Here is a 17,457-nt window from a genome sequence, read left to right as displayed (position 1 = left end):
CGCAGCAGCAATGCTTTTGAACAAATGCAGTGTCCTTTCTTCCTTTTAAGGTTTGTATAGTGCATTCAGAAAAAACAATGTGAACTTGTGTTCTAAAGGTTTCAAATGCTTTGGTTTTTTTTCTGAATTTCAAATAATTTTTTCTCACACCTAATGAAATTTAAATTTTTCTTTAATTACTTAGTTTTAAAATGATGATTCACACTTCAATGTCATAACCTATGGTTATCACCTACCCGATTTTGGCCAAAATGGATTTATTTGAACAACTTTCTCCATTCTCCCTACCCTTTATCACCACCTCCAGATTTCTGCATTACTGCTGCCTTCCTGCTTTTGTCATTGTTTTCCTCCCCTGTGAAAAAAAGAATAAACATTCTTTTATCTCCTGCAGTCAGAGTGCTGTTGTGGAAAGTAGCCCTTACTGCTGACGTCTGAAAAGTCCTGAAACAGGCCATCATTCTCTAATGCCTGAAATGGCAATGAATATTTCAATCTATTGTCCAGGAAACAAATCTGTGTATTCTCTCTCAGGCTGAAAATTTCCTATGTAAATGTAGCTTTGAAATGAAATAGGTATCCAGCATTCGTATGTTGGTATAATCCCAGAAGACTGTAGTATTTTCTGAATATTAAGTAATTCATCATAGCACTTGCCATTTAATACTATTAGTAGCTTAGGTTCTAAGAGCAGAAAACTAAAACAGAAAGGGAGAAATTACTTAAGCAATTTACTCATGTAGAAATTAGTTTTCAAAAAGCAATATCTTAGAGAGTTACATTCCCTACTTCACACTTTAGATACCTGTTAGTTTCCTATAATTATGCATAGCTGAACCAGATCTCTTAAGGCTCAGATTAACTATGTGTGCTTTATCTCTCAGTTATAAATATACTGTTATTTATTTCTTACTATACTGACTCTTATTTTATTTTTTTGACCCAAAGACACTGCCAGAAAGAAGTCTGGCAGTATGTATGGGTGAGTAGTGTGTGCTTACGAGCCTGTCACGGATGTTGAGTTGACTGAAAGAAAGGAAAAACAGAGAAGACTTAGAAACATGAATTCAGACCGTGTTTGACAGGATCATGGGAGTTAAGGAAGATAAAGTGTAAACAGTCAACCAACTAACTTTTTTCTTTCCGTGAGTCAGTGTTCTCATCTGGAGAACACTGAGTAACTCATTTGATTTTCATCCTCAGGCCCCTGCACAGTAAAATTGTTGGTTTAGGCTGCATAGGTTTGTCCTAAGCACATTATGCTGGTTCTCATGGGTGGTTTGGGTTGTAACTGATGACCACAGAGCTAAATGGTGATGCCAAATCTCAGTGCTCATTTGACTCACTCTAAATGCATCCTTACACACATGGTGGTTGAAGAAGAATGGAGAAATAAAGGTCATTGGTTTTGTTAGATCTGTTAGTAAAGTGTTCTGGATTTGCCCTTCAGAAACTTCAAGATCATTTCACAAAAGGCAGAGAAAGCAAAATATATGTTTGGCCAAAACCTCACTGCTCCTTACAGTGGCATTTCACTGTGATTTGGCCACATCTAAATGTCTAAATGTTTCAAATGATTGTATTCTGTACTGTGAAAAAACAATTCTGCTTGCATTTTAACCTGGAAACCATTGAGTTCAAGCAACTCAAGGACCATTTCAATACATTTTAAATGCTTCGTCTGCTGAGAGGCACTCCCAGGCTATATTCCTTTCTGTCATGAAAATATTATTTCCCCTTTTAGCCTTACAAGAGAAAGCCATCAGTGCTTGGTGCAGTAAAAAAGTGCATAAAATCAACTTGCATGGTCATTAGGTTTTGAAATATAATAAAGTGGAGATCGAGGTGAAAAATCAGGGAAGTTTTTTTCCCTGTTTGTTTCAAAGTTACCTTCTTTTATTTGTAATGTTGTTGAGATCAAGTACAGCAGTTAACCACTTCATACTGACTTGGAGAAAGATTAGTAGAATTTCTTATTTCCTAAATGCCTTACCTGAATTTTACAGTACTCTTTTAAAGCAGATCTATATTTGTTCACAATTTGACAACAATAACTGCTACAAATTTGAGTTTAAACTAGAACCTAGTCGCTCTTTTGGAAACAGAAAGTGACTGTAGGAATTTGCAGCACTAATTTTGTTTATAGCTTGAAGCAGTGAACTCCCATTTACTCAGGCAAGACTGTTGATTCCCTGAGAACTGTTGTTCTGTAAGTGGAATGATGGGGCTGATGGTATAATACTGCTTCATAACAGACTTTCTTTTCACATTACTCTGAATTTACTCCAAATGGCTTAAAGCAGCTGTGACAGGAGCAGATCTTTCAACAAGAAAATGCTTCCATTCTTGGATGCTTTTCACCCTTTAAGAGCGAGCTCTCTAAGGTCTCTTCAACTCGTTGGTGCTGTCCTCAGCCGTGAGCCATTACAAAAGGAATTCTGCAGCTCACTTAAATGCTTGTTTGGTTTAGACAATCTGAGTACCTGAAGATGAAAAGGTAATCTGATTTTGTGCAGCATGCACAATGGCTGCATTGAATGGAACTGGGCTTATATGGAGAAACTCAGCTGTTGAGGTGTACTATTTACTGAGAATCTAGTAGCAATGGTTAAGGCAGCTTTCTGAATACAGAGAGAAACTGTTTCAAATAGAAATCCTAGGAATGTTAATTTAAAAGTGGACAAAAAAACCCCGCAAACGAAACCCTTAAAGGTTCAGAAAGCTGGGGTGGGTTTTTTTCAAACTTTGGGGGTGTTTGGGGATTTTTATTTTGTTTGATTGTTGGGGTTTTTTAACATAAGGATTTTTGCCTGTAATCTCAGCTTTAAATTTCTGTTTTCATGTTATCTGTGTGATAGATTTTTCCACAGTTTATCTATTCAGGCACAGCTTGCCAGAAACCATTTTATCACTTCTATTTGTTCCCATTTAAAAAAATGGAAAATTAATTAGTGGCAGATGCTGGCAGAAGGAAGGGATGCTTTGGCTAGAGTTACTGCTCTTTATTTGGCAGGGCACGAATCATTCCACTGTTTTTATTGTATTGTGTGGAACTGAAAAAAGTCCACCCATAAGATAATTCATGACAATTCGCTGTTGAAGCAGGCCAGTCTGCAACGTGCAGTAGTACTCCAATGGAGTTCCTTCTCTTTGCTTGGAAGACTTTAAGAATCTTTGTTTTCAGCTTTTGAAATACAAGTAGTGCTCATCTCAAGCTTTGATTTATGTTTTATAGGATAAAGTCTTTGAATTTGGTACTGTTATCTGCACTGAGGCTTCCATAGGCAGAGATGTGTCTAATATTATTTAAAGAAAATAAAATATTTATTACTCTTCACTGTTGTTTACATAGAAAGTATCTCTTTCGTAGTACTAAGCAGAGATGATGAACAGCCAGCAAGATTGTAAAAGCATGTGATCACAACATAATGAAAAATATCCTTTTTCAGGCTTTTTTTTTCTTTGTAGGTTTTAGAAAGGGTAATTCCTATTAAAGGTCTTTCCAGAGTCTTTCTGTCTTCTTATGCCTTTTACCCTCTAAAGGGCCAACTACATTAAAGTCATTGACAGATGGGTTTTGTTGACATCCCTTTTCCTCTGTGCCTTTTTCTGGGTAACTGGCCACCTAAAATAGGATGTAGGGGAAAAAACATACAGATTTATACTAATCAAAAAAATATTAACAAGGATGACTAATTTAATGAAGGAAAATGTCAGTAGTCTTAGCAGTTTTAGTAATTCAGAAAATGGCCAGGAGGCCTTGTGTCAGTAAAGTGCTAATAGTTGTTCTCGATATTTAAGTTCTCCTTATTTTCAAAAAAAAAGAACAAAAAGGAAAAGAGAGAAGGCATGGACAAAATGGAAAATGTGTGCTCTTCCCTGCTATCTTCTGTAGTCTCTTACATCCCTTTTCATGGATACTTGCTGGTGCTTTTTTGCATGGATCTCAAAATTTCTATTTTTATTTTGCTCTGTGTAATTGCTTTTCAATATGAGAATTGCTTTGCAAAACACTTTTAAAATTAGGTCATTCTGCTGAAGTATGCACTGAGCTAATTATGATTATATTTGCTTCCCTTTGCACTCGTTGAATTTATTAAAGTATTTCTTTATATCTGGAGCTGAGAACTTACACAGCAATAAAAGCTACATAGCACCTGGTATGCTTTTGCTTGTCGGTAACATCTGGCATCTAATCACTTATAATTGAATTTCATATAATTAATAAAGAAATATTTTTAAGGATTGGGGGGTAAATATAAAGAATCTGAAAAAGGCTTTGAGAGAGCAGCCATCTTCAACTTTAAATGAACAGAAGAGATTTTATTTTCCTTCTCTTGTGAAAGGTTCTGTTGTAGAATTCTGTAGGTGAGAACTCTTTAACTACCGGACATTTGAAGCCTGCAGTCATCTGGACATGTTGTCTCTTTGTTTTCCTTTTCTTTTCTTTTCTTGTGCTGCCTAACTTTGCAAACTGGTGAAATATAACTAAGTGCTACCATCAACAGCAATCTGAATGAGATAAACCATTCCATGTGGCTTAGTTGAGGTGGTGAGTAAATGTGTGTGAGAAACTTGCAGCACCATCAGCAGGTGTCTGAGCCCTGACTCTTTGTCAGTCTGGCTTAGAATAACATATTATTATAAAATGGTGCATGAGTTATCAGTGCATGTATTTTGCTATAAATCTTATGCGGTTTTCAGGTGCATTTCTAATGCACTGGTGAAATTATCTTTTGCTTTTTGCTTTATATTTGTCACAAGGGAGCTTTACGTGCTTTGGCAGAAGCTATTTCCTGAAAAAAAAGACTTCTCTTGAGAGGACCAGAAGTTACCTAATCAATTATAATTCGTTTTTTTATGACTAGGAACTATAAACAACTTGTTCTTGAAAATTATGGTTTATCTTATCCTTATCAAGCAGAAAGTAGCCTACCTTAATGCAAAACTAGAGATCTGGAAGCAACTGTACCCCAGGCAATCATTTTAATGCTCGCTTTTGCAGGGTTATGTCAAGCAGCTGTATTCCCCAGATAAGTTGTCTACTCTGGTTCTGAGTTTTTCTGCAAATCCCCAGTCTGGAGCAGTCTTCCTATGTCTCTCTCTCCCTCTTCAGCTCATCTCATTTAAATTTTATTTGAAGACCTCTTTTCCATTGCTGAAGCTTAGCACCTCTGCTAGCCAGTTTTATACTTAGCAATAATTCCCCTGCTCATGAGTCTACAGTTTAAAGATGAGTTGCACCTTGCACTTTGGAAGAATTCAACCAACTTATTATGTGTGAATAGCATAATATATTTTCTCCAAGATTAGGTTTCTTTAAACATAGACTGTGTTTTCTGGTAGCAAACTTGTGTTAGATGGAGTTAGAGAATTGGCTTTTAAGGTTAGTGATGGGCTATTTTTTTATGTCAAGTTATTTTTTTAAATCTAGATGAACAAATTAAGAGAAAGCAATTATTTCAGTGAGCTTTAATTTGTGGGGAAATCTGAAGTGTGTTTTGTACATCTCTGAAAACTGTGTTTATTTTGAAGGTGTGATGGTTATTATTCCATAATTATTCCTATTAGAGTATATTCTTTTCAACAAGTAGCAACAAATGGCATAAAGAAAATTACGCAGTGATACTACTCAGAAAGCTGCCATCTCTTGATTTTTCAGTAGGGGAGCGGAGACATGCTATCTGACCACTTTGTGTACTTCATCTCACTGGAAAAGGCCAGTGTTTTCTCTAAATAAAACTGACTGCTGACTTAGAGTTGTTAATGCTTTTAACGCTACTTCTGTAATGGTAAACAACCTGGTTAAGCTGATATGGGTGGAAAAATACATCATCAATGAGACTAAGTAATGATAAACTTGAAAACAGAAAGCCGTTTTGGGCTTTCCTCACTTTTCAGTCAGCAGTACAGTGTTGATCTGCACCTTTTAAAATTTGATACTAATATGTGTGGACTTACAGAGAGCCAAGAGGTAAGAGCTTTCTAGTTTCAACAGTTAATCATGACTTTAGTCTGTATGTTTTGTTAAAACACTAGCTTTGCAAACAACTCTTAGCATTTGAAAAAAAATACCATTAGTATAGTTATTATATTTTTAGCCATTAATATTTAAGCATTGGAAGAATAAAAAGTAACTGGCTAAGTTGAGCTCTGCAAGTGTTACGGCAACTAAGAGCTGGTATGTCAAAGAGTAAGACAATGACTTAAATCTTTTTTACTCTTTCTCTGAATCAAAAATTTGGATGTTTTTAAAAGGTTATAGTATTTTTTTCATGATAATTTTGAGTGCTGAACATTTTAAGTTTCAAGTATGTTTGGCCCTGAAGCATGAATTCCCAGTTAAGAATTGGGGAAACTGAAGCATTGGTGCTGTGACATACCTAGCTTTAAATACAGTACAAGCCTCCTGATTTCTCATTCTGAGCATCACATTCATGGGACTGACATTTAATTCCTGTGTTTATTCTTTCCAGTGCCTTTGCACTGTGAAGAAAATAATTTTCCCCATAGTCATCTCCAATGTCAACCTCGTTAGGGCAGCAGTATCCGTATTCCCATTGCCTGCTGAAAGGAGCCTGTGGAGTGTCTTTTGTGGGTTTTGACTTGCAAATTATTGGCAGACTTTAGGAGGACTTTCCCTTATGATATTTAAATTTAGTACTGTCACTGATGGACCTCCTATTAAAATGTAGATTATTAAATCAGTTTTATAATTTATCAGTGAAAATTATGTCTTGGATAGTTATTGCCTTTGCATGCAGTTTAAGTGAAGGGATCTGTGGTGTCTCCTTGATAGCCATTAAGCTCAGCCATGTAAAATGAAGCTCTTGTATCACTCACTTTCAATACTCTTAAATAATATATCACTTCACTTACCTACATCTCTTTTTCTCCCAGTTCCTCTCCTTTATGGAAGATTTGTCAATATTGCCTTGGATTTGCTCAATGAATATATTATTTCCCAAGTCACTGCAGCTGAGATGCCTGTGAAGGAGATACCTGTTTGGACAGCAGATTGGTTCAGAAGTACCTGAGGCATCAAGTGCATTGTTTCTGTGATTACTTTTTGATCTGGTTTTCAGAGCTCAGTTAAACATTGCACTGTTTTATAGTAACATACTTTTATAAGTGATAAAGGTAAATTATTTCCATAAATCTTTGGTTCTTACCTTACATTTTTACTTGGTAGTAAGATAAAATTCAAGAGAAGTTAACTTCAAACCAGAACTAAATATGAAGTACGTGGGTATAGAAATCTAAAGGAGAAAGGATTGCTGCTTTTATTATACAATGAGAGGTTAGTTTTTCTTAGATGTTCTGTTCAGGTCTATGCTTTGGTGCATCTTCCTACAAATGAGAATCCTACCTGGGTTTGAACAAAAAAGAATTAAATCTTGATGTATGTCCTTGGGGAAATTGAAGACTATTATAGTCCCTAACTTGAATTGGTGAGCACAAATGTAACTCTGGAATGTTTCTTTGTGTGTAACCAGAGTCAGGTTTGGAGAACTAATGTCATAAATCTTCTTTCGTTGTTATGTTGTTTGTGTGCTTATGTAATTACCACTTTGTGCAATAAATACTGTTTTCAGTAAGACTTCTCAGGCCAGCTTTTCCCTGAAGAGGGATAATACCCTCTGGGGAAGATCAGTTTGGTAAGAAATGGCAAGCCATAACTTTGTGCTCCTGTTCTGTGATTAGTGGGAGGTAAACAAAAGAGGGCTGTTTAATACCTTGAAGTATGCCACAGTGGTTGTAAGTATATATTACTGTCCAGATGTTGAGGCTGAATGTAGTTTTGTACTAAGATGCACTTATCAGAGTCTTGGGAAATTGAGAAAACTTTCTGCATCACACTGCATTACAGCTTCTTTCTGGTAATCTCTGATGTGTATCTTATACATGTGTGGCTTTTACACACTAATCTGAGAAATCCTGTGTTGTGGTAGATGCTGGTGTGATGCTTCAAGGAAGCTGGCTTTCAAGAAATAGCCCTTAAATTAGATTTGAAGTTGATTTTAGGAACAGCTTTTATTTCTTAAGAGCTGGTATAGAACTGAAGGAAAAAGAAATATTAGCAAAACACTGAGTTAAAATGGAGTGCTCATGTTCAAGAGCTACGTATCTGTACATAAAGCATTTGACCTGGAAGAAATCTTCAGTCTTTTAGTACTGCTCAGATGAACAAAGCAAAGCAATTCATTAGCAAAGCACTTACTTGGCAGAAATATGAAAACATGAACATTGTTCACACTGTTAAAAGCTAAGCCCTGCGAGGAGACAATACCCAAAACCACTTGAGCAGCATGCTTTAGTAGGCCCATTAGGATGCAGACATTTGATTCTTTCAGTTTTTCTTTCTGAATACTTTGATGAAAAATCCTGAGGTTTTTAAATGCTTTCCTCTTATTCCAGGAACTAAACATTGTAAGTGAATTTACAAATGCTTCTTTTATGGATGTATCTGAAATGAACATGAAATTAACCCCATTTTTTTTATGGGTTCTAATTAGTTAGTCTTTAATCAGTGATGCTGGTGAAATGATTCGTTGCAACTCAATGTATTCAATCTTCCTCAGCCACTACTAATACTCTGGTTATATCTTACACATTGAACTTACTATTTAAGACCAATATCCTTAGGAAATCAGGCCTATGAAATCATTATTTAATACATTTGTTTCATCTGGTCAGAAGAGGGAATGATGAAAAAAAAAAAGAGGCTTGTGCAAATATTACAAAAATAGAGGCAGGAGGAAAGACTACCAAGGCTTTTTCATTATTTCAGTTTTTATTAGGTATCAGCAAATGCACAAGAGTGAGTGTTTATAAATTCTCCGCTGCAGTGATGTAAGACACAGTCATTAGAAAACCAAACCAGGCTTCACTGAAGTCAGTGCTGTTAAAAGTTGACTTTTTAAAGTTATTCCAGAACATAACATAATGTATTGTGCTACATTAGCTTAGTTAGCTGTATTACTGGATAGCATAATAGGTTTAGGGCAAATAGTGAATTGTGAGTGATACAGAGACCTTATCCATAAAGGGCTACAGAAATAACAAAAAAATCATGTGGATTCAACATTTCTTCTGTACAATATACGGTGTGAAAATGGCTGCAGAGCTCTAAATCTACATGGACAAAGATCGTGTTAGGTAGCACTTTGGAAGAATACTTGCTGTTTATCAGAAGTGATCTGACCTACTAAATGAAAGGATTTTACTTTGGCTTCTCAATTAAAATGACCCTGATGGTAAGTGGGTTTTGCTACCTTAAAATAAATATTTTAAAATAAAGACATAATTTTCAAAGTACATTCTCTCATTGAAAATCAAACCCCCCTATTTTCTAAATGGGTGCAAGAATAAATTAAGGCAGATATTGTCATGTGTTTACAAATGACAAATGTTCAAAAGATGAGCAAGTGAACCTCTGTCAGCTGCACAGCCATTTCAATTTCCATTTTTCCATGGTCCTTGTTACAGTTTGTCCTGACTGGTGACAATGGCTTCTTTGGGATTCTGTCTGGTTTTTAATTTATGACCATTTGAAAAAGTGATAGCCACAATAGCATTGGAACGGATGGTATTGTGAGGGTCACGGACCCAAAGATTTACCAGAGGGCTGTGAAATGCTATGACACAAATGCAGTCTGTGATGATACTTTGTCATATTAATTGAATGCCTAGCCACAAGTTGGTAGGTTACAGTTGCCAGAAATAACTGGTTTTGATATAAATATAAAACTGTATGAAATGCTGTCAGATCTATTAAAGTAATTGACATGTCAAACTTAATTTCCTTTAAAATTGTGATATGATAGTATGAGCAGCTGGTGATCTCTGGAAAATAAATGAGGTAGCTTTAGCTTGGCCATCCAAACTCACCTCATTTGCTGCAGAATCAAACCCTGTTATGAGTAGGTGTGACCCTTCTGCCATGTGGATTACATTTGATTTAATGTAACATTTATATCTGAATATTTTTGTGACAATAAATCAATGGATGTTTAACACAGTAACTGGTAGGAAATGTTTGTCTCTCACCTCAGACTCAGCAGCTCACTTAAGTTCCAGAATTCCCACCTTCCCCACCAAACCCATGCTGTTGCTGTAGTTCTTATTCCTTGAAAATTCCTTCCTTGAAAAGTGGAAGCTGCCACTCTGCATTTCAGCTCTTTACTCGGAGAGCATTAACTTCCCAGTTTGCTTAGTCTGATCAAATCCTGGCTTTGTGGGGGAGTGCCTTTTCTGTCATTCTTGTTCTTCCTGACAACTGTGCTCCAGTGAACTAGAAAAGTGACTCAAATGGACAAGGCTCTTACACTCTGGGAAGCAGGGCTCAAATTTATTCCAGCTGCCTGTCAGCTGACAATAGTAAAAAAAGGAGAGGACTGAGGGAGAAACAGCATTTGGAATTACACTTTCTCTGCAGATTCCAACCTTGTGCACTAATTTATTATACAGCTTGGAAAATGTATTTCAAGAGCCATAAACCAACTGCAGAATATGATTTAACATGCTGTGTCAATCAGTGCAGTGATGGATATCCACTTACAAGAAGTCCGTAACTGCAAGTCATATTTTGCCTCAATCTTCAACAGGAATGTGGTATTCATCATGGATGGCAAAAGTAAAATTAGCAGTGGAAATGAAAGTATAGAAATGATGGCAAGTACTTGCTGGTGGAAGAGTATGGAGGAGTTGACCAGAATTCTGGAAGAACTAGGTGATGAAATAACTGAGACTTCACTAAATATTACTGAATTTGTTGACAGAAAATTTTAGAATAGTTTGTGCAGTACCTCTACTCAGTGAGAAGAGTTACAGGACAAAGGCAAAAGTGAGACTTGGAGACCCTTCAGTGAAAGAAATAAAATAACTTTCAGAAATATAAAGTGCAAGAGCAAGACTGAGTCTAGAAGTGATTGGGGAGAACAAAGAGCTGGGGTAGTACTTAATCAGAGCTGCATCTCCATTGTGCATGAGTTGGCCAGGCACAACATGAGACATCATTTTGTCCCTGTTATCAGCATCATCATCTTGTCAACAGTGTAGTCTCACCTTTTCTAAGCCTACACATTCTCCTTCCCTTGTGGAATGGTGGTGTTCATGCTCCACTGATTGCTTTATGTCCCCAAAACAGAGACTGCCATGCCCAGTGAAACCAGCCAACAGGGCAAGTGAACCCTCAGTATGCACTAAGGCAGAGGTTTCACTTGGGGTTCCTCACAGGCTGGGGCTGTGATTCTCTTGTAATCTCCAAGTAACATGGCTGGAAGGCAAACCCAGCCTGCGGCTTTGCGTCAGTGTTGCCCTTGTACCCAGTGAGTGCCAAGGTGACTGCAGTGTCGCACTGGAAATCTCTGCAGAGTTTCCTGGGAGAAGTAGGAAACTTTAATACTAATATATGATCCTTGTAAACATGAGAGGAATATGCACAATCCAAATAAGGCTAAGTGGCATTGGCACTGGAACAAATAAAAACAAACTAGCTAGGGAAAAATTTGGGAAGATGATGTGAACAGGATTCCTAGCACTTACAGGCTGTGGAACAGTGTGGAACACTGTGGAACAAGAAATTGACAAGAAACAAGAAATTGACAATGATCCTCAAAAAAAAAACAGTTGAGAGAAAATGTGACAGGCTTATATGGAATTTAATTATAAAACTTAGGTGATGCTTCAGTTATGTTAATCTGCTTCCAGATCACTACTAACAAAAGCTGATTTGTTGAGGTACATTGTTGTTATTCTTAGGTCTTTAATAATTTTTTCCCAAAAATACTGCTGTTTGGGTTTCTCTCTTTAGTTGTCAGAAGCTTTTTTCTGTAGTTTTCAGTATGTTCAACTTCTTCCAATTTTGTGCAAGGTAATTCAGTATAAAGGGAAGTGTTTGTTTTATTTTTCTGAAACTGCTGGAAGCCCTTTCTTAGCCAATGGTTAAGTTCTGGCTCTTCTGACCTGTGCCTGATGGTGCACAGATGGGAGGGTGTGGGCCCTCCCTTCACACTGAAAATAGCTGTCCCTTAAAGAAGAGTCTGCTGGCAGCTGTTCTGGCAGACTGGCAGGTTAGTAGCTACCTACAGCTTCTGCCTTGCCTTTCAGAATCCGGGGAGAGATGGGGGGGGTGCATTCCCTCTCCTGCCGGGAGGTTTTTGCACACTGCCATGAGGATGGCCCTTCCAGTGCAGTGTGCTGAGCATGAGCAGCAGATGGCGGTTCACATCTGCTTTGCGGGGGAGGAAGTGCTCTGTTTCCTGGGGATGCTATTAAAAAAAATATTTATTAATGCTGTATTAAAAATAACCTCTCTTTATTAGAGGTTACTGCAGTGCCAGTGTAGTAAGTGCTGCTGCAGTGTCATAACACTTTTGAAACAGTGACATTAGTCATAGTTAGAAACATATGTATGTACGTATTTTTATATGCAGAAGTCTCTTTGGCTGAGGGCAAAAGGAGTAGAAATGTGAGTAATGTGCTTTAATCTATGAATTTCTGTTTTATTTTAGTAATGAAAAGATTGGTCATCTATTATCTAATACTGCAGTTCTGACTGTGAATATTTAATACAGCATTTTTCAGAATATTTGAGAGAAATGCACATGCATAAATGCACAAAGGTACTTCAGAAGAATATCATTCACTTCTGATTCCTTTTCCATAGTCTCAAAAGTTCAGACAAGTAAGTGCTAGTTTCTGTAGTACTGAGTGTGTACAAGCATGGACTACAAGTGCTAGCTTTCAATACAGTGGCAATCTAGCTAAAGATCTCCACAGTGCTTGATTTGAACTCTGACAGTTCTATTAATTGTAAATTTTACTCACAAAGCCTATCACTGAATCTGCAACTCTAGTTTTCCTTTGATACACAAACTATTCCCCTGACTTCAGATTGATTTCTTCATTAAAACATTTGGTCAATTTTTCTAATTACTATTTCCAGAAGACACATACAACTACTATGTTCTATGTGGTTGTATAGAAGAACTGTCATTAATGAAAAACAGCTTCTTAAAAAGTCACTGCTTGCTATTTCTAATTATTTATTTTTTAATTCTATCCATAATTGACTGATGGACAGAAAAACATTAATTTCTTGACATTATAGTAGTTTTGCATGGAGCACAAGCTTTCAAAACCAGGAACATTCAGGTGTTCTAAACTGGAACCTACTCTTAGGCAGTGGAGTAAGGACCCTGAATTCCTGGTATCCTCACTTCTTGTGAAAAATCCAGCTTTTGCTCAAATAATTGAATATTAACTCAGTGGGCTGACTTTGAGGATACTCATTTCAAAAACCTTGGTCTGAGATTTTCTGTTTATCCTGTTTGGCACTTGTATCATTTTTGGAGGATTTGGGTCTTTTTTCCCCTCTTTTGGATATTGAAACTTTTATGTTACTCCTAGCTTTTGAATAATAGAAATACAGTTTTCTGTACTTCTGACCCTTTGACTCAATACTGGGAAAATAATGGCATCAATAACAAACAGTTCTTAGGAGTCTCTGTATGGAGTACAATGATCCAATGGTAAACTTGGCCTTGCTTTAAAGCCAGGCAGTGTTGAAATACAGCTACAGATTAGACTGATCAAGTGGCAGGATTTCTGTAGGGAATGCATTGTGATGTGTTTATATCTATAAACTGTCTACATAGGGGAAAGACAAAAATGTACCAAATTACTATGGGCCCTTTCATAAACAGCACTGTGTGAAGCTGTGATCTCCTGCAGCAGTTTTCATCACAGGTGTATGTATTTTATAAATCTGGGAAATCCTCGTTTCTGGTTTGTGGGAGAGGTGAGAAGACAATGATGTGGCTTCAGTGCTGGTAGCGGGGGGAGGGAAGATGCAATGCTACCAAGCTTCCAGATGGAGGGAGGTGATCAAGAGACCTACATACAGTTCAGCATCACCTCATGATGTCACACCTGGAACGAAATGTAAAACGTTTGCATCAGATGACAAATACTCCAAGTTTAGGACTGGCCATAATCTGAGGGCTAAGGCTATATGTAATTATTCCCTGATGCCAGTGGTGATGCAGTACTTGCCAGAGCTGTAGCCATCTGCCTTTTGAAGGGAGAACCATTGTGGGTTTACTGTGTTGGTAGCCACAGCATATAAAATAAGACCCTCAATACAATTTTCAGATGGAGATAAAAAGTTAAATAAGATCTGGAGTCACTACCTGCTTCACTTTATCATAAGCTGTTCTATTTGTTTCCAGTGTACATGCTATTGTCAAATTGGTTCTTGCAATGTAGCATGGTAGTCATGCTATTTTTTTAAAAGCTGATAGGATGTTCACATGAGGTATAAATCAAAATTACAGCAGATTATTGCAACAACGTTGTCTTAACAGGAAAAGTCCCCCAAGAGCTTCCATCTCAGTGGAAGGCTATGATCAGCAGTTTTTTAAAAAAAAAAACTTCGATTTTGAACCTTTCTGCATTCTGGGCTGTGAGCTGTAAGGAACTAAAAGGCAAGCACATCTTTGTGGGAAGGGGTCGGTCATTTCCAAGGGAGTTACAAGTACAGAGAAGCACTCCCGACCACACGGGTTCGTTATTTCATGCTGGTGATGTGAAGTTCAGTGAGTAACAAAGCCAAAGTTGTTGTTTTAAAAATCTGTTGCCAAGCAGTAGGTTTTCTCCTAGCAACAAGTGTTTTGCAGCAGGGGAAGCAATTGGATACCTTAGGGGGTATGTTAGCACTGGGGGAAGGGCAGAGAAAGAACAAACTGGGGCTCCAGGGGGGCCAGAGAGCACACAGAGGGTGTGCTGGGCATGGAGGAAGGCAAGGGAGGGGGCCAGGCAGAGAGGGACATGTGGCGCTGGCAATGTTCTGGGATAGGCTCTGAACAAAAGTGTTGGCTCCAGGCACAGATTCATATTTGTTCATCAGCTGCTTTGTTTGGTTTAGTGAGTGATTGACTGTTATATTATTAGCTGGTTGTTCTCTTTTAAAAAAGAAAATCCATACTGAGCTGCTAGGAAGTCTTATTTAGACCACATTTGAAGAAATATGCTCTTTATTTTTCAAAAGAATTGTCTTTTTAGAGAAAATAAGATAAGTAGTTTTTTATTCTGTATTTTGGAAAACAAATTCTATACATGTTGCAGTTTCTTTTCCAAAAGAAAAAAAAAATTTAAAAAGTATTTATTATCACCTTTACTTGTAAAGTAAGTGTAGTGTGGTTAATCCAGTTGGTTTTAAATCTTATAATGTGGCCACCCTTCAAAATCCCTGCATTAAAATGCAACCTGTGTCTGCAGATACAGAACTATGTTTATTCATCATTTTTCTGATGGAGTGGCTTATTTCTAACTGCTGCGTTGTGTCACAATTTTTTTGTACTTGCAGAAAATAGTTATGTACAATGACTCAACGTGCATGTGCCTTTGAAAGGAGTTTATAAATGATTTCTTATGCAAAGTCATACTTTGACTAGATGGACATGTTTCAGCACAAAGTCATCAGCTAAAATGAAAATAGGAGAGCATAGTATATAAATAATGTTCTGTTTCACTCTATGTAAGTGTAAAATATTGATTATAGACTACATTTAAAATGCGTATTTTTATCACAGAGGTTGGAAAGTATCAGCTGTAGAATTTTACTTATTTTTCCATGTATCATGACAAATTCTTCTCATTTTGCCTCACTAACACTTCTGTTTCATTATTATAGCATAACACTGTCAAGTCTCTGGTAAACCTTCAGGTTTGATAGATTTGTTTAAAAATAGCAGCCACCTTAACACTTGCAAAATAGGCTGAAAAAGCGCCATGTAACAAGGGGCAGTTTTGTGATGCTAAAATTACACTGCATATGGATTTGCAATGCATACATTGCACACTAAGTTTTGTAACTATTTATGGTCATAATCCCTGATTTTTAAGTTTTTAGATAGGATGGAGATGTTTCTAACATTTCCTTCTGATATCACAGCTTAAAGTTGATTATCTCTTAGGCTGGGACCTGCTTAAAAACAGTAAGATAGTGAACTGGGAAAATTATTGTGAAGTTGGATGTAGTGAGTTCTTTAAATCTTTTGTAGCTTTTAAAAATCTTTTTTTTCCACATCTGAATAGCTTTGTGTCAGCTTATACGTAATCAGCTGTTAGCTTATTGAGCTTCAGCAGGTCATCAGCAAAACTGGCCACTGTTCTTCTGTCTCCCTGCTCTTATCATCAAAGGCAAAATCAGTCCGTTTTTTATTTTCATATGCTTATAGTGTTTTCTTATAGCTATTGTTTTTGCAAGGCAAACTTTTATCTCTGAGGGCTATTTTTTGGCTAAATAAGGTCTGTGTCATACAAATCTAGAAGCTTTTTAGCAATCAAGTAATGTAACAGACCTGCCAGGAATAAATTAATGTGAATATCATATCTGGTACTACTCAAGTCTCCACAGTTGAGATTTCTGTAGGTCAACAGGCTACATTTCTTAAACATGGTGAGAATCTCTGGCACTTCTTTGCACATTAAGTCAGCCACGTTTTTTGTTTTGTCCATTTCTCCCAGTTCCCAGTTTCCTTCTCTGCAGAGAGAGTTCAGCACCGTCCCTGAAAAAGGCAAGAGTGCAAATGGACTCATGGTTACAGTTCCCCTTTTTTTTCACTTTTAAATAAATTTCATTGCTTTTCAGAGCATCTCCCACCTCTAGTCTATATTTTTCTCAGAGAAAATGAAAATGTCCCTCTTGATCTCAAGTGAATAAAAGTAAAAATCTCAAGTGGTGCTTTTGTTAAGACTGAGAACTGTTTATTTTCAGGCACAGTGGAGAAGTAATCAGATAGGTAAACCTTAAGAAAACCTCCAGCTCTCTTCAGACAAAATTTTTAGTTACACTGAAGAAGCCACAGTGATCTTTGTAGTGTTACCTTTTTACCCTTTTTTTTTTCCCCAGTTCAATGGAATCCAAATATAGTTTAGCACTTTACGATAAAGCTCTGGTTTGATGAGACATATGATGGGTAATAATTATGACTGTAATTTTTTCAAAGTTAGTTCCATGAAAAAAAATTGAATGTTAGCTTCTCACTTGCCTAGAAGCAAATAAAAAAGTGACCTTACTGGACTGCTCTAAATGGCTGGTTTTAATCATTTTTTAAATAGTTGTTTTTCAAAATCAAAAATCAGTTAGTTACAGAGTTTTAGTCCTATGTTTATTTGTCGAGATATGTCTTTTCCATTGACTGTTTGGTAATCATTATGACAGGTTAATTTGCAAAGAGAGAAAGCTTGTCTGCAGAAAAAAGATACCTTTGCAGTGAAGACTACACTACATGCTTATTTAAGCAATTGTGGCTTTATACAATTCCTTATTATATCATGTTGTTCAGGTTCTGAGTGATGATATTTTATCAATAAATAATATTGCATTTTCTAACTGGAAATTTTATTTGAAGACTGTAATGCTCCATTTGGAAATCCCAATTTGTTTGA

At 36.8% G+C, this 17,457-nt stretch overlaps 1 protein-coding gene across 2 annotated transcripts in view; it reads left to right on the top strand.

The window, feature by feature from the left end:
- The window catches only part of TTC7B (tetratricopeptide repeat domain 7B), a 130,240-nt gene that overhangs the window by 107,668 nt on the left and 5,115 nt on the right, over positions 1 to 17,457 (top strand). The window lies entirely within an intron of this gene.

This window comes from Aphelocoma coerulescens, chromosome 5, assembly GCF_041296385.1.
Source record: "Aphelocoma coerulescens isolate FSJ_1873_10779 chromosome 5, UR_Acoe_1.0, whole genome shotgun sequence".
Taxonomy (NCBI): Eukaryota; Metazoa; Chordata; class Aves; order Passeriformes; family Corvidae; genus Aphelocoma; species Aphelocoma coerulescens.
This window is presented reverse-complemented; position numbering and strand designations above follow the sequence as displayed.